Genomic DNA, 18,677 nt, shown 5'->3' with positions numbered 1-18,677 from the left:
GAATTAGAGCAGAGACTGTGAGCCAGGCCTACTTATCTAACATCAGTGCCTGACCTCACAAATGTGCTTCTAGAGCAATGTTGAAAGATTCCATAAATACACTCCTAAAACTTGTGGAAAGCCTTGCTAGAAGAGTTAAAGCTGTTATAGCTGCAAGGAGAACTCCACATTAGACCGTACGGCTTAAGAATGGGATGTCATTCAAGTTGATGTGCACGTAAAGGCAGGCGTCCCAAAACTTTTGGCCATAAAGTGTATATACAAATAGTGCTTACCTTGCTCATGTCCACGTGTTGCACTTGTTGAATCTCCACTTGTTATTCGCTTTACTGTACTCTATTAATTTTCCAAACACAAAAGTTTTGAAGCGTGTCTAGGGTTAGGCACGTTAAGGGAAAACATCCCCACCTAGTGGGGAACACATGCAAGTCCACAGTAATAAAACGACAAATCCATTACACACACTACAAGATTTTCTATAACATACCTGCCCAGTGTAGATAGAACACGTGGAAATATGGATTTCGTTGCATGGAGGATAAAGCAGTTCTACATAAAACTCAAGATAACACCAATTAATTAGGATTGTGACCAAGTCATAATAACTCAAGATAAAAGCACACATTCAGCGCCCAACACACATCATTAACTGTTCCCCAACAAGTTCAGCACAGAATAAATCCACAATAAAGCAGTTATTAGTGTGTTTCAGATTGTGTAATTCTAAATTTTTAATTCACACCTTGTATGTTTCTTTTTTTATGTACTTTTTATGTCCTCACATGTTCCATGTCATATAATTAAATCTAGCATATGATTAAAACGATGAGTTGGTCTAGTGATGTTTTGTTTAACCCCAAAGGAATTTGGTAAATCCAGAACCAGAGTCCTAAAGCATCATTGGCATCGTCTACATGAATGTTCAAGTCACCTACAATCAACACTTTGTCAAAATGAATCAATAGGTCTGAGAGTAAGTGTGCAAACTCTTGAAGAAAATCAGCGTAGGGCCCCGGGGGTCTATACACGGTGGCCAGAGCAAAAGATAGCAGGGATTTATTATGCATGTCTGTGAGTGCTACATTAAGGACAAGCACTTCAGAGTTAAACCTGGGTCCTGTTTTCTGAGTAACAGTAAGAGAATTGTTATAGATAGTTGCAACACCACCTCCACCACCAGTCTGACGGGGCTCATGCTTATCGGAATATCCTGACGGAGTAGACTCATTCAGACCAATGTGGTCATTTGGTCTAAGCCAGGTTTCAGTAAGGCAGAGTGCATCAAGACTCTTATTCAATTCAATTTTATTTGTATAGTGCTTTTAACAAAGAGCATTGCCTCAAAGCAGCTTTACATAAGAAACAAGAAACAGACAAACAGTCCTAGATGTTATCCCAAGTGAGCAAGCCTGAGGGAAGGAAAAACTCCCTTAGATGGTATGAGAAAGAAACCTTGAGAGGAACCAGACTCAAAAGGGAACCCATCCTCATTTGCATACATTCATGTATAGTCAATTGTGTGATGCAGATACAGCATGTGTACAGTGTTGTGTAAATGAATAAAGAGATTGTTGTCGTCCACATATGGTTGGCAGCGTTGCTTTGAATACCCCAGTCCTCACAAAGCCAAACCCGGCTGGAGCTGGTCCATCTCTGGATGCCACTGGATCTGCCACAATCTCTGTATGCCTCTGGATGGGTGGTAGAAGAAGGGAAACAAGTGGAAAGTAATTAGCGTAGCTGTTGTTCATAATATGAGCTGAATTGTGAGAGCTTCTGTGTGCTGGTTTTTGGACCAATAAGTAATATCTCTGTCCTATCAGAATTTAATAATAGAAAATTAACAGTAGTCATCCAATCTTTTATATCTTTAACACACTCAGTTAATCTAGACAAATTAGATATTTGAGATACACTATATTGCCAAAAGTATTCGCTCACCTGCCTTGACTCGCATATGAAATTAAGTGACATCCCATTCCTAATCCATAGGGTTCAATATGACGTCGGTCCACCCTTTGCAGCTATAACAGCTTCAACTCTTCTGGGAAGGCTGGCCCCAAGGTTTAGGAGTGTGTTTATGGGAATTTTTGACCATTCTTCCAGAAGCACATTTATGAGGTCACACACTGATGTTGGACGAGAAGGCCTGGCTCTCAGTCTCCGCTCTAATTCATCCTAAAAGTTTTTCTATCGGGTTGAGGTCAGGACTCTGTGCAGGCCAGTCAAGTTCATCCACACCAGACTCTGTCATCCATGTCTTTATGGACCTTGCTTTGTGCACTGGTGCACAGTCATGTTGGAAGAGGAAGGGGCCAGCTCCAAACTGTTCCCACAAAGTTGGGAGCATGGAATTGTCCAAAATGTCTTGGTATGCTGAAGCATTCAGAGTTCCTTTCACTGGAACTAAGGGGCCAAGCCCAGCTCCTGAAAAACAACCCCACACCATAATCCCCCCTCCACCAAACTTTACACTTGGCACAATGCAGTCAGACAAGTACCGTTCTCCTGGCAACCGCCAAACCCAGACTCGTCCATCAGATTGCCAGATGGAGAAGCACGATTCGTCACTCCAGAGAATGCGTCTCCACTGCTCTAGAGTCCAGTGGCGGCGTGCCTTACACCACTGCATCCGACGCTTTGCATTGCACTTGGTGATGTATGGCTTGGATGCAGCTGCTCGGCCATGGAAACCCATTCCATGAAGCTCTCTGCGCACTGTTCTTGAGCTAATCTGAAGGCCACATGAAGTTTGGAGGTCTGTAGCGATTGACTCTGCAGAAAGTTGGCGACCTCTTCGCACTATGCACCTCAGCATCCGCTGACCCCGCTCCGTCAGTTTACGTGGCCTACCACTTCGTGGCTGAGTTGCTGTCGTTCCCAAACACTTCCACGTTCTTATAATACAGCTGACAGTTGACTGTGGAATATTTAGGAGCGAGGAAATTTCACGACTGGATTTGTTGCACAGGTGGCATCCTATCACAGTTCCACGCTGGAATTCACTGAGCTCCTGAGAGCGACCCATTCTTTCACAAATGTTTGTAAAAACAGTCTGCATGCCTAGGTGCTTGATTTTATACACCTGTGGCCATGGAAATGATTGGAACACCTTATTCTGATTATTTGGATGGGTGAGCGAATACTTTTGGCAATATAGTGTATATAACTAGGTATCATTGGCATAACAATGGAAACTAATCCGATGCCTTCTAATGATATTACCCAGGGGAAGCATGTAAACTGAGAAAAGTAGAGGTCCTAAAACTGACCCTTGTGGGATCCCGTATTTCACTGCACTACATTGGACAGTTCTCCATTTGAATCTACAAAATGGTATGGATCAGACAGGTAGGATCTAAATCATTTTAATGCCTGTCCCTGCATACCTGTGTGATTTTGTAAGCGGTCTACGAGAATGTTATGATCTATAGTGTGAAATGCAGCACTAAGATCAAGCAGGACTAAAATGGAGATGCAGCCTTGGTCTGAAGCTAAAAAAAAGTCATTTGTGATTTTAACTAGTGCAGTTTCTGTACTATGATGGGGCCTGAAACCTGACTGAAATTCTTCAAGGATATTGTTTTCCTGTAGGAAGGAGCATACTTGAGCTGACACCACCTTTTCTAATATTTTTGATATAAACGAAAGGTTTGAAACCGGCCTGTAATTTGATCCTTCGTTAGGGTCTAGTTTAGGTTTCTTAAGAAGAGGCTTAATAACTGCTAACTTGAGAGGTTTTGGGACATGACCTTGATATAACGAGGAGTTAATAATATTGAGAAGAGGCTCTCCAGCTGCATGTATCACTCCTTTCGGCAATCTAGTTGGAATTGGATCTAACAAACACGTTGTTGATTTAGCCGTGGTGATAAGTTTAAATAGCTCTTCCTGCCCTGTACTGGTAAAGCATTGTAAAGTCCTCACTACTAAACTGTGATGGAATACTCTCTCCAGGAATCTGATGTTTTGTTAGTCTAGCCACTATACTAAATAAGTTTGTTTGTAAGGATTGTTCTGGTTTATTTCAATCAGTTTGCTCAGATGCTCTGCCCTAGCAGCTTTTAGAGCCTGTCTATAGCTGGACAAACTGTCTTTAAACGCAATTCTAAAAACTTCAAATTTAGTTGTTCTCCACTTTGGCTCGAGGTTACGGGTTGCTCTCTTGAGGGCGTGAGTACGACTGTTATACTGTGGTGCAGGTGTTTTAACTCTGACCTTTTTTAGTCGGATGGGGGCAACAGTGTCTGGTGTGCTGGTGAACATAATGCCTATGCAAAAGTTTTGGGACACCACTCCAAATCATTGAATTCAGGTGTTCCAATCACTTCCATTGCCACAGTTGTATAAAATCCAGAAGCTAGGCATGCAGACTGCTTCTACAAACATTTGTGAAAGAATGCGTCGCTCTCAGGAGATCAGTGAATTAAAGCATGGTACTGTGATAGGCTGCCACCTGTGCAATAAATGAAAGTTCCTCACTACTAAATATTCCACGATCAACAGTTAGTGGTAATATAACAAAGTGGAAGTAATTGGGAACAACAGCAACTTGGTCCACGAAGTGGTAGTCCACGTAAAATCACAGATCAGGGTCAGCACACGGTGCGCAGAAGTCGACGACTTTCTGCAGAGTCAATAGCTACAGACCTCCAAATGTTGTGTGGCCTTCAGAGTAGTGTCCCAAAACTTTTGGCCATAAAGTGTATATACAAATAGTGCTTACTTTGCTCATCTCCATTTGTTGCAAGTCTTTTCGTTTTTTACTGTACTGTATTCATTTTCCAAACACTATAATGGCTTATCTGTAGTTATGACTTGAAGTTTTGAAGCGTGCCTTCAATTTGATGAAAGCTCATGTAGAAACACCATAACACTAAGCCATCAGCTGTCTTAGATTGCACTACCTTGTCTTGTACAGGCAGGGCACTGACTTAGAGCAATGTCAGAGGTGTATTCTGTACTCGGTAGTCCTTGATGAACTCCTCTGTCTCCTCACCAAGGTAGAAAATGAGGCCTCTGATCACAGCTTCTCTTCGGGCAAAATGCAGGATGACAAGGAGGAAATTCCTCCTCCATCTGAAAGAGAGAGAGAGAGAGAGAGATTTAAAACTTTGCCACAAACACCTTATATTGGAGAACACAACTTCAAATGTTCAACATACCTGGGAAAGCTCAAATGAAGTCCATCACAGGTGGTTCCTTGAGGATTACGTCATTTCAATGCAGAGAAAAGGTCTTCGTCGTCTTCTTGATGAGATAAAACAAAGTACAATGAGCTTTTTAACATAGAAACATGAATCAGGTAACATGAACTCTTACCATAACCATATTCAAGTTGAAGTGAATTATTTAACATCCACTTTTAACCTTTTGAACATCTTTAACTAGAACATTACTATGAATTTCTACATTTTTTTTTACAGTAATTGTGTCCTGTTAACCAGAAAAGGCTTTTAACCAGGAAATAACAGGATTTATATCAAAACCATTTCTTTTTCAATCTCATCACTTACTTGTGCCAATTCTAGGCTTAGTAATGGCACAGACCAAGCTAGCGATTAGCATTAGCTGCCAGCGCTAACGCGATTGGCACATAAAACATCCCATTTATTCATTTGCAATGATACAAAAAGACACCAAAGCAGGTAAACATTAGACATCATTCTCACAAACCCACGACTGGTTTCTATGAAAAGTATCTAGACAACAATATTAAGTACGCTGTCATTTCATCTTACCATATTAGCCACAGCTACAAGCTACGAGCTAAAAGTCAACATGCTATACACTCACCAGGCTTTCGGCAGGAAAAGTAGCCCAATATTTCAGACGGCTTACAACAAGTTGTAGTTAATTCACTTTAATTCAAAAACCATTCTTTTTCAATCTCAACATCACTTACTTGTGCCAATCCAAGGCTTAGTAATGGCACAGACCAAGCTAGCGATTAGCATTAGCTGCTAATGCTAACGTGATTAGCGCATAAAATATGCCGTTTATTCATTTGCAATGGTACAAAAAGGCACCGAAGCCTTAAATAAGCAGGTGAGGGGGCGGCCACAATTTAATGGAAATATTAACAGAAAAGAAACAGCTCATGGAGATTTTAGCTATTAGCACATCCATCACCCGCTTTTACTCTACTTTGAACAAGCACGTAGTGTTCACTCTGCCTGAGGTCCGCACGGGCTTCGAACCGCAGTCTCTAAGGGCCTGAGCTCCAAAAACCAACACGCTACCTACTAAGCTACGACAGGTTCCACCCCTACTTACAGCTGATAGGCTGGGGTGCCGTACGCAATCCCTCTGCGGATTGGACAATTCAACCGTCACTCAACTCGACTGAAACAACCCGGAAAGTAGAACGGATCGTGTCCAAGTCCTGACAAGTTGGAAACACTAAATATGCGCTTGGCGCCAGCATTAAGGACCGGATTACAATAGTTCCGTGGAAATAAGTCAATAAATCCAGAAAAAAATCTTATCTTTACTGCCGAGCCACAGGCCCTAGGTCAAAGCTGGCCTCTGAGCAGTCATAACACTTGGAGCAGCGTAACGTGAGAAACTTACCCCTATCCTGTGGGTGCGAGTAAAATTGCTTTAAACTCGCCGACAAGAAGAAAAATCAGTAGGTGCACATAACAATTCTCTACACTAGCTAAAGAAAGGCACACACGGCTCCTTTCAAAGCAAAAGCCTCAGAAGTCGATGGATACTCCCACTCATTACACAGGAGACGATAAGAAACCGTTTGCTTGGACAATGGGAATTGCCATGCATGCAAGCTCACACTGTCAGTGACTGCTAAAATGTACAAAGCGCATTGCTGAACACAGAAAGCTGAGAAGAGCGCGCAGTCAACAAGCCTTGTAGAAGAGCCGTAGGTGCAGTGGGACACGCCCACAAGGGAAGATACAAATACGTTCAAAAATGCCATTTCAAATTCGTTCATTTAGAAAATAATGAAATACTAGTCCTCGCCATGTCTAGTAGTCTGTGTATAAATGTTTAAAGGATGGGGAAAAAGTGTATTTTAAAAATAGTGTGTATTTTTTTAAACCTACCGTGATCGTATTGTCGATCTCTTCTTCGTACCATAAATACAGTTGATGTTCTTCTGTATTATTGTGCTCGTGTCTGGTAGCGCAAAGTGGCCTCTCCTGTAATGGGCAAGTGACCACGCCACACAAGCACCCATGCCAACCTATTAGCTATAGGCTATGAGCAACCAAATAGCTTGGCTATAAGCTACTACCTATAGACTATTAGCAACCAAATAGCTTGGCTATAGCTTGGCATGGGGGGGATTTAATGAACGAGACCCCCTTTTATTTTTGTACACTTTATCTTAATCTCCTTCTATACATCATTTAAGCAAGGTTTTATTATTTTCCAATTTAATAATCAACAATAAGAACAATTAATCAGCAAAGACAATCGTCACTAGGGATGAGTGATACCACCATTTTTTAACGTGATACGATACAGATTTTTTATCTTGTTTTTCTTACAATTTTAACGCCACCGATACCACTGATTATTTGAAATGTGAATGTGATTTTTCAAAATAATGTTCATTTTTACAAAAGAGATCATTACATGTAAATGCAAATTACAAAGGCATACTGGCCATTAATAACAACTTACACAAAATATACACACACACATAGTATAAATATTCATATACACGCATACTGGTATGCCTAACATTAAGGGGACATTCCAAACACAATTATTATTATACTGTGCAAACTGTATATTCTATCTCCAGAAGGCCAGAATTTGTGGGGACGTTTTTGGTCTCTGTAACGTAAGGAATACTAGTACATCCCCTATACATGCAGAAGTGCACGCATGAGCAAACACACACACACTTTCATATTTATTCTTATTTACCTAATGGTAACGAGAGAGAGAGAGAGAGAACAGTTAATAAGTCAATTAATTACTGTGTTCTTTGTACCTCCCTTAAAACTCTCCTGTAACGTCTTTTGTCGGGCAGAGGGAGACGGGGCAAAGGGAGACTGGGCAGCAAGTTTCAGTGTGTGTGTGTTGTCTGTAAGTGTTGAAAAAGGTTGCTTGTATTGTTGCTGTGTGTGACTTTTTTATCATCACAAATATTGATTGCATTGTGCATTTTTTCCCGCTGTTGAGAAGTAGCACCGCACCACGTTACATTTCCTTTCTGCCTTCGTGCCATTCTGTAACGTGTGTGTGTGTATGTGTGTTGCGTACGTAGCTGATTGGCACATGATCACTCGCATTTCGCCGCAGACCGAACGGTGTGTAACGTCATATATACAAACTGTCACTGACCATCCTGTACACAGCGTTAACATCATTTAGTTAAGCAGAAATTATTCATATCGATAAAATATCAATATTTTTTTTAATGTCCTTAACTTACGTGTTAGGCTGCTTGATGATTCAGAGTAAGAACTTCATTGTATGGTGAAACACACTGTATTATCGTATTGTCGATCTCTTCTTCGTACCATAAATGATGTTCATATTCTACTGTATTATTGTGTTTGGATAAGGTAGTGCACACTTTATCTTAATCTCTTTCTCCATATCATTTATGCAAGGTTTTATTATTCACACACACACACACACACCTGTGTGAACTGAAGACAGCTTCAAGATGCCTCTTGTATGGAGAAAGTAGTTGCATGTATTGCTCAGGTGTGATTTTGGCCCATTGTTTCACACAAACAGTCTTGAAAGCTTGAAGGGTCAGTGGGCATCTTCTATGAACTCTGACCATAGATTTTCAATTGGATTCAAGTCAGGTGATTGGCTGAGCCATTCTAGCAGCTTTAATTTCTTTCTCTGAAGAAAAAATTTTAATTTCTATCTCCTTGGCTTTGTGTTTGGGATCACCATCTTGCTGAAATGTCCACCCTGGTTTCATGTTGATGGTCCTGGTAGATGGCAGCAGATTTTTTTATAAAGAATGTCTCGGTACATTTCTCAGTGGAGACGTATTCTCTGGAGTGATGAATTAGAGCAGAGACTGCAAGCCAGGCCTTCTCATCTAACATCAGTGCCTGACCTCACAAATGTGCTTCTAGAGCAATGTTGAAAGATTCCATAAATACACTCCTAAAACTTGTGGAAAGCCTTGCTAGAAGAGTTGAAGCTGTTATAGCTGCTAGGAGAACTTAGGGCCCCGGGGGTCTATACACGGTGGCCAGAGCAAGAGATAGCAGGGATTTATTATGCATGTCTGTGAGTGCTATATTAAGGACAAGCACTTCGAATGAGTTAAACCTGGGTCCTGTTTTCTGAGTAACAGTAAGAGAATTGTTATGGATAGTTAGTTATAGATAGCAAGCCTGAGGCAAGGAAAAACTCCCTTAGATGGTATGAGGAAGAAACCTTGAGAGGAACCAGACTCAAAAGGGAACCCATCCTCATTTGGGTGACACAGGAGAGTGTGATATGAACAATGTCCTTCCTGCATTCATGTATAGTCAATTGTGTGATGCAGATACAGCATGTGTACAGTGTTGTGTAAATGAATAAAGAGATTGTTGTCATCCACATCGGGTTGGCAGCGTTGCTTTGAATACCCCAGTCCTCACAAAGCCAAACCCGGCTGGAGCTGGTCCATCTCTGGATGCCACTGGATCTGCCACAATCTCTGTATGCCTCTGGATGGGTGGTAGAAGAAGGGAAACAAGTGGAAAGTAATTAGCGTAGCTGTTGTTCATAATATGAGCTGAACTGTGAGAGCTTCTGTGTGCTGGTCTTTGGACCAATAAGTAATATCTCTGTCTTATCAGAATTTAATAATAGAAAATTATCAGTAGTCATTCAATCTTTTAAATCTTTATGTTGTTATGTTCTTTATGTAGCACCAGGGTCCTGGAGAAACGTGGTCTCATTTCACTGTATACTGCATCACCTATATGTGATCAAAAGGACAATAAAAGCTTCTTCACTTGATTTAAATGTATTCTTTGTTTTATCATTATTTATGTTTATTTAGGTGTGTGCTTTAACATATATATTTAATAATATAAATATTGGTATTTTTTGTTGATAGATTTCTATACTTTGTTAGTATTTTATAATAATTTATCACTTACGGATATTGTTATGGTCTGTGTCTTGTGCTGTATTATTCTTATCTATGTAAAAAAAAAGACAATATTTCTAACAGTAGGTACTGAGAAGCCATATTTTGCATATAATTAAATAAGTTAAGTCAACTAACTACACAGGAGTTAGAACATGACTCATTTTGACAGCAGGAATGTTTCTGATGTCCCGAAACAGACTATTGATCCCCAGCTTGCTCTGGAAGCCCCAGCTTGCTCTGGTTGCTCTGGAAGTAGAATTTACTACTGTGAGTCTCCAGTAAATTCTAAAATACATTAATAGCCAATATAAATAAAAGTCCACAGTGTTAGTATTTTAAGGGGCACAATCATTTCCTTAATTGCAAACATTTATTGTTATTAGGAATGTTTTTTTAACTGTTTTTCAGAAAGCTGAAAAAAAGTAATAACAACCAGTTGTTGTTTTTTTCTGAGCTCCGTCAAGTTTTCTAGATTTCTATCCTAGATCCAGTCCCATATGATAACTTTTTATAATATCTTCAGTATCACATAATATTCTCATTCCAAAGTCTTTTTATATCACTAGTTTTATTTGTTTTCCTGAACACCCGCTTATAGCCGGTTAGCCCATTAGCACGCTAACCCGTTAGCCCGGCTATCACAAGTTTGTTTACGTTTTTCACCAATTATCTCTGTTATTCTACTGCTTTTTAAAACTATGTCAATTGTGGGTTTGCCTTTGAGTGCAGGTGAGGATTCCTTCGAGCTGCATGGGGAGCTGGAGGCCGTGGAGAAGCAGATTCGCGACCTACAGGTGAAGCAGGCCCAGCTGCGACAGCGGAGAGCCGCGCTGGAATCATCTCAGACTGATGCTCACCTGTCCCAGGTAAATCCGCGGCATGATATGAACACTCCCACAACCTCAACTCCGCGTGTTTCTCTGCCCAGGCCCAGTGCACCTAGGACACAGCCCGCCCAGGTTTCGTTCACTCCGGTGCCAGGGTACCACGGAGCCTGGATGCAGCAGCAGCGGAAGACACGAGCCAAGCCCCAGCCGAGGACCTCTCGGTTGTTTTCCTGGTGTTCATGTTCTTGATGTCGCTGCACAGATACCCGCGATCCTCAACAAGAACATCGGAGCTGTGGTCCTCCATGCTGGCACGAACGACATCAGGCTGAGGCAGACGGAGATCCTGAAGAAGGACTTCAGGAGCCTGGTGGAGAAGGTTCACACCACATCGCCCCTAATTTGAAGTGCTGATATACATAGAAAATCTCTGCTATCTCTTGCTATGGCCACCGTGTATAGGGGCCCTATGTCGATTTTCTTAGAGTTTGCACATTTACACTCAGACCTATTGATTCATTTTGACCGTAGATTGTAGGAGACTTTAACATTCATGTAGATGATGCTAACGATGTGTTAGGACTCGCATTTATAGATTTACTAAATTCCTTTGGGGTTTAACACTAGACTTAGTTATATCACATGGGACTGATGTTACTGATATAACCGTTCTACCTCAAAGCGATGACATCACAAACCATCACCTTAGTGTACACTCTACCTGTAGAACATACACTATATTGCCAAAAGTATTCGCTCACCTGCCTTGAGTCGCATATGAACTTAAGTGACATCCCATTCCTAATCCATAGGGTTCAATATGACGTCAGTCCACCCTTTGCAGCTATAACAGCTTCAACTCTTCTGGGAAGGCTGTCCACAAGGTTTAGGAGTGTGTTTATGGGAATTTTTGACCATTCTTCCAGAAGCGCATTTGTGAGGTCACACACTGATGTTGGACGAGAAGGCCTGGCTCTCAGTCTCCGCTGTAATTCATCCCAAAGGTGTTCTATCGGGTTGAGGTCAGGACTCTGTGCAGGCCAGTCAAGTTCATCCACACCAGACTCTGTCATCCATGTCTTTACGGACCTTGGTTTGTGCACTGGTGCACAGTCATGTTGGAAGAGGAAGGGGCCAGCTCCAAACTGTTCCCACAAAGTTGGGAGCATGGAATTGTCCAAAATGTCTTGGTATGCTGAAGCATTCAGAGTTCCTTTCACTGGAACTAAGGGGCCAAGCCCAGCTCCTGAAAAACAACCCCACACCATAATTCCCCCTCCACCAAACTTTACACTTGGCACAATGCAGTCAGACAAGTACCGTTCTCCTGGCAACCGCCAAACCCAGACTCGTCCATCAGATTGCCAGATGGAGAATCGCGATTCGTCACTCCAGAGAACGCGTCTCCACTGCTCTAGAGTCCAGTGGCGGCGTGCTTTACACCACTGCATCCGACGCTTTGCATTGCACTTGGTGATGTATGGCTTAGATGCAGCTGCTCGGCCATGGAAACCCATTCCATGAAGCTCTCTGCGCACTGTTCTTGAGCTAATCTGAAGGCCACATGAAGTTTGGAGGTCTGTAGCGATTGACTCTGCAGAAAGTTGGCGACCTCTTCGCACTATGCGCCTCAGCATCCGCTGACCCCGCTCCGTCAGTTTACGTGGCCTACCACTTCGTGGCTGAGTTGCTGTCGTTCCCAAACACTTCCACGTTCTTATAATACAGCTGACAGTTGACTGTGGAATATTTAGGTGCGAAGAAATTTCACGACTGGATTTGTTGCACAGGTGGCATCCTATCACAGTTCCACGCTGGAATTCACTGAGCTCCTGAGAGCGACCCATTCTTTCACAAATGTTTGTAAAAACAGTCTGCATGCCTAGGTGCTTGATTTTATACACCTGTGTCCATGGAAGTGATTGGAACACCTGATTCTGATTATTTGGATGGGTGAGCGAATACTTTTAGCAATATAGTGTATTAGACACGTCTCTCCATGTTATAAACTTGGTAGAACTATAACTCTGACCACTAAAGACAGATTTACAAGCAATCTGCCAGATCTGTCTCAACTTCTTACTAGACCCCTAAATGCAGATGATCTAGATGAAGTAACCAACAGCATAGGCACTATTTTCACCAGCACTCTAGACACTGTTGCCCCCATCCAACTAAAAAAGGTCAGAGATAAAACACCTGCACCACGGTATAATAGTCATACCCACGCCCTCAAGAGAGCAACCCGTAACCTCGAGCCAAAGTGGAGAAAAACTAAATTAGAAGTTTTTAGAATTGCGTTTAAAGACAGTTTATCCAACTATAGACAGGGTCTAAAAGCTGCTAGGGCTGAGCATCTGAGCAAACTGATAGAAATCAACCAAAACAATCCCAGATTCTTATTAAGTACAGTGGCTAGACTAACAAAACATCAGATTTCTGGAGAGAGTATTTCAGCACAGTTTAATAGTGAAGACTTTATGAATTTCTTCACTGAAAAAATTGATAGTATTAGGAACAAAATATTGGATGTTCAACCTTTGACAGCATCTGGTGATCTAGACCAGCCTAAAGCTCCACATTTAAAGCTACAATGCTTTACCAGTACAGGGCAGGAAGAGCTATTTAAACTTATCACCACGGCTAAACCAACGTGTTTGTTAGATCCAATTCCAACTAGATTGCTGAAAGAAGTGATACATGCCGTTGGAAGCCTCTTCTGAATATTATTAACTCCTCGTTATATCTAGGTGATGTCCATATCTCTCAAGTTAGCAGTTATTAAGCCTCTTCTTAAGAAACCGAAACTAGACCCTGATGAAATTACAGACCCATTTCAAACCTTCCGTTTATATCAAAAATACTAGAAAAAGTGGCTTTGGACCAAGGCTGCATCTCCATTTTAGTCCTGCTTGATCTTAGTGCTGCATTCGACACTATAGATCATAACATTCTCGTAGATCGCTTACAAAATCACACAGGTATGCAGGGACAGGCATTAAAATGGTTTGGATCCTACCTGTCTGATCGATACTACTTTGTAGATTTAAATGGAGAACTGTCCAGTGTAGTGCCAGTGAAATACGGGGACCCGCAAGGATCAGTTTTAGGACCTCTGCTTTTCTCGATATACATGCTTCCATTGGGTAACATCATTAGAAGGCATGGGATTAGTTTCCATTGTTATGCCAATGATACCTAGTTATATATTTCATCACAACCAGATGAAATATCTAATTTGTCTAGATTAACTGAGTGTGTTAAAGATATTAAGATGACTGATATTGACTGAGATTGGATGACTGATAATTTTCTATTATTAAATTCTGATAAGACAGAGATATTACTTATTGGCCCAAAAACTAGTACACAGAAGCTCTCGCAATTCAGCTTGCATTTAGAAGGATGTACTGTTACTATTAGCTCAACAGTGAAAGACCTGGGCATAATATTAGACAGCAACTTGTCCTTTGAAAATCATATTTCCAATATTACAAAAACAGCCTTCTTCCTTCTTAGAAATATTGCCAAGCTTAGGAACATTTTATCTGTATCTGATGCAGAAAAACTAGTTCATGCATTCATGACCTCCAGACTGGACTATTGTAATGCATTACTAGGTGGTTGTCCTGCATCTTCAATAAACAAGCTACAGTTAGTCCAGAATGCAGCTGCTAGAGTCCTTACCAGGTCAAGAAAATATGATCATATAACCCCAATATTATCATCCCTGCACTGGTTACCTGTTAAACTTAGAATTGAATATAAACTAGCATTACTTACGTTCAAGGCTCTAAATGGTTCAGCTCCCACGTATCTAGCCAGTCATCTAACACGTTACAATCCACCACGCTCTTTAAGATCACAAAAAAGTCCACAAAAGGGGGAAGAGCGTTTAGCTCCTAAACTTTGGAATAATCTTCCTGACAGTGTTCAGGGCTCAGACACAGTCTCCCAGTTTAAACGTAGACTAAAGACCTATCTCTTTAGCCCATAACACATCCCATAACTGTCACGGGGGCTTCCACCTCTACCTCGCGACCACGCCCTCCATCACCGGAGTTCTGACTCCTTCACCAGACACTCATTATTGCTCACTCTATTTATCACCCTCTCACCACAAGAGCAGTGGCTAGTATTAACGTTACTTCTGCTACGTTCATGCCTTACACCCAAGTGCCACGGACTACTAGCTGCTGCGCCCGCACCAACTCACCTCGTGTGGATAACTCTTTGTGCTTTCGTCAAGTTGTTCAGATAAGCCTATTTATGTTACGTTTCGGTTCGCCTTTTGTTTGCACAGTTTTGTTGTAAAATAAAGCACAATCACATTACTCACCATCTGCTCTCCAGTCTCTGTTCCTGGGTCCAGTGTGACAATAACCTTGTGCTCCAGTACATCTGATTAAATGCACATCATCATCTAGTGCTGCTAATATTATGAACAGCAGCTATGCTAATTCTGTTCCATTGTTTCCCTTCTTCTACCCATCCCAAGGCATACAGAGACTGTGCTGGCTCCAGTGGCATCTGGAGATGGACCAGCTCCAGCTGGGTTCTGCTTTGTGAGGATTGGGGTATTCAAAGCAGCTCTGTGGAAGACAACAACCTCCTCATTGATTTACATAATATTCTACACATGCTGTATTGGCATCACACAATTGTCACCCAAATGAGGATGAGTTCCCTTTTGAGTCTGGTTCCTCTCAAGGTTTCTTCCTCATACCATCTAAGGGAGTTTTTCCTTGCCACAGTTGCCTCAGTCACCTCAGGCTTGCTCACTTGGGATAACATCTAGGACTGTTTGTCTGTTTTGTCTGTTTATATGTTTGTTGTTTTCTTATGTTGTTTCTCATGTAAAGTTGCTTTGAGACAATGCTCTTTGTTAAAAGCGCTAGACAAATAAAATTGAATTGAATTGAACTTTAATTGAATTAAATGTCAAATTCTAACCCAAGAACATTATCCACAATCAAAAGAAAAATGTCCCCATGCTTTGTCCAGCTGATGACATCTGTAAATCCACTACAACTACATAGACACAATAAATAGGGTAATTCATGTGGTTTTAATTCAATTGTTCAATAATACAATGTAGTATATGATTATGACAATACAACACATCTCCAAATATATAAAAAACTGACTGTGCAGTTCAGCTAAATTTAAGGATTGGTTTATCTTTCTCAATATATGAACTCCTACATTGTTTTTAATTTATTGTAAGAGTGAACTGGGAAGATTTCCTCCCTACATGAGGTCCTAATTCATCATAAACAGACCTAGTAAGATTTTAAAACTAGAACATGATTGGTAAAAGTATTAAAATATAGGAACTTGACTGGCCTGCACAAGTCCAGAGTTCAGAGGGCTGTAAGTGTAAATTTGTTTTATTATTTGTATTCAGTTTTAAATGTTCAGTTCTTGTTTTTGACACAAAATGGCAGGCACTGCTATTGTTGATCTGATTTTAGAAAAATATTTTTATGCCCATACTTATGAGGGGCGATTGAAAATTAAACAAGAGGGCAACACCCAATATTAAGGTTTTTTAAACTGATCGGGTGTGTTTATTATCAGTCTTATATTCCAAATCCCTGTGAATGAGCAATAATGTGTTAGAAATTGTGCATTAATATATATTAACACACACACACACACATAGTATATATGGTAAAGACTAAAAGTTCATCCCAAACTAATTATTTAGTAGTTCTTTAATAGTTAATTACATAATCAAAGGTTGCAAAGAAGGGATCCCACACAGTGTCACCTAAAGTTTGAACATAAAAACAGCTCTGTAGAACAGCACTCCTTTGTTCATTAATTAAGAATATGGGGCAGTGGTAGCTCAAGTGGTTAAGGCTCTGGGTTTTTGAGCGGGGTCAAGCCCCAGCACCCCCAAGCTGCCACCGTTGGGGCCTTCAGCAAGGATCCCAACCCCGACACACACACACCCCACCCGCCGCTCCAGGGGCGCTGCTTCATGGCTGAACCTGCGCTCTGACCCCAACCCCCCAAGGATGGGAAATGCGAAGAAAGAATTTCACTGAGCAGTAATGAATATGTGACAAATAAAGGCAACTTTAACTTTAATATTCAGTAATTGATTGTATATACTGTTTATGTTTCTCAGAGGATGTGATGGCCAGTATACAAAGATGTCACTGATATACAGATACAGTGAATAATCTCCATTTCCAGTTACTGAAATTTGCTGTAGTTCTTTCTTGCTTTCCACCATTTTTGCTCATCTGCTAGGCAGAAATGACACCAAGTGTATGATGATGGTGTAATGGAAAAAAGCCATATAAAAACTAAAAACATATATATGTTTTTTCTATAAACTCTACGGGTAATATAGATCATACCACATCTTACAGAAATAACAGCTTTCAGCTGCTTCCAGCTGTTCAGGAGATCATCTTTCCTTTAATATCTCTGACTACTTCTGTTATTAGCCTTTAAAATGGTTTCCACTACCCCTGGAAGAACCATTTTAACTGCTTGCTGTGTTATTTCTTATGACTCTTGAGGAACAGATGAAAACTTGGATATCAAGCCAGGACACCAGGCAGAAGTTCCTTGGTCTGATGCAAGGTGTTTACTTAATAAAAACACCAAACATCTTTGCTTCAAATAATAATAATAATAACATTGTCAGTGCTAATTGTAATGAATTTTAAGAATGGGTAGAAGTATTTAATAGAATTGTTTGCAGTATTTCACATCTTGTTTGTGATGCTTATGGCACAGCTTGTGTGCTGCATGTCTCATTCAGCCCACCTATAATAAATGCAAAATATAAAATATATAAAATATAATAAACAATATGCTGCATTTTTTCTGCAGAGGCGTGAGGATGTGTTTGATGATAAACATATCATAGTCCATAGGCCTATCTACTGCCTTATGCAAAGCTACTGAATAAACAATTCTACGAAAGTCATTTCCATTTAAAATGGCATTGTTAGTACGTAATAAATCAAACTACAGAGTGAAGTAATTTCACTTAAAAGGATAATATTATAAAGCTATAAAATAAAATAAAATGGCCCCGAGACCACCACCGAGTAGAGAATGTGTGAATAATAAGTGAACCACAGTGGAATTTGTTTGCATTTCCCACTGTGTGTAGAATTAATGAGTGTTTATCAGATGTGTTAGGGATAATGATATGGCTGTGGAACTCTCTCTGTAGCATGATAAATAGTTTCTCTAATTGTACATTAAAGTCACTTTGACCCTGGTGTGTCCTGTGGTGTATTCATAATAAAATGAAACGGTTAGAAACTCAAGGCTCTTTGAATGCACTTTTCTCGCAAGCACTGTGAAGACACACCGTAATCTGTTATGTAAAAAAAAAATGTTTATAAGAGATATAGGTCTGATTTCACTGCACTTCTGTTGGCGAAGAAGAAGAAAAAGAAGAAGAATTTTCAATTCAATTTATTTGTATAGCGCTTTTAACAATAGACATTGTCTCAAAGTTAAGTTACTATTTATCGCTAACATTTATCCCTAATGAGCAAGCATTTGGTGATGATGGCAAGGAAAAAACTCCCTGAGATGATATGAGGAAGAAACCTTGAGAAGAACCAGACTCAGAAAGGAACCTCATCCTCATTTGGGTGACACTGGACAGTCAATAATGTAAATGTAAATAATGTCCTTTCTACAACAAGGAATTGTGCAACCAAAAGCTCCTGAACAGCTAACACTAATTCCTTCCTGCCAAAATTTGACTGATGCAATGACAG

The 18,677-nt window shown here is 40.6% G+C and overlaps 2 long non-coding RNA genes across 2 annotated transcripts in view; both read right to left on the bottom strand.

The window, feature by feature from the left end:
• LOC131365210 (uncharacterized) overlaps positions 1-15,617 on the bottom strand; it is a 36,967-nt gene extending 21,350 nt beyond the window's left edge. Inside the window, exons 1-2 of the long non-coding RNA XR_009206571.1 lie at positions 14,701-15,617; positions 5,797-9,659 (exon numbers count right to left, since the gene is read on the bottom strand). This is a non-coding gene — a long non-coding RNA (uncharacterized LOC131365210). The remainder of the gene's footprint in view (positions 1-5,796; positions 9,660-14,700) is intronic.
• LOC131365211 (uncharacterized) lies at positions 660-5,317 on the bottom strand. Its single transcript, XR_009206575.1, has 3 exons — positions 5,166-5,317; positions 4,908-5,079; positions 660-1,691 (listed from the first exon to the last, which is right to left on the bottom strand). It is a non-coding gene; the product is annotated as an uncharacterized LOC131365211 (long non-coding RNA).
• Positions 15,618-18,677: the final 3,060 nt, after the last annotated feature.

This window comes from Hemibagrus wyckioides, linkage group LG14 (assembly GCF_019097595.1).
Source record: "Hemibagrus wyckioides isolate EC202008001 linkage group LG14, SWU_Hwy_1.0, whole genome shotgun sequence".
NCBI lineage: Eukaryota > Metazoa > Chordata > Actinopteri > Siluriformes > Bagridae > Hemibagrus > Hemibagrus wyckioides.
Note: the sequence above shows the minus strand (reverse complement) of the source record. Positions and strands in the feature narration are given on the sequence as shown.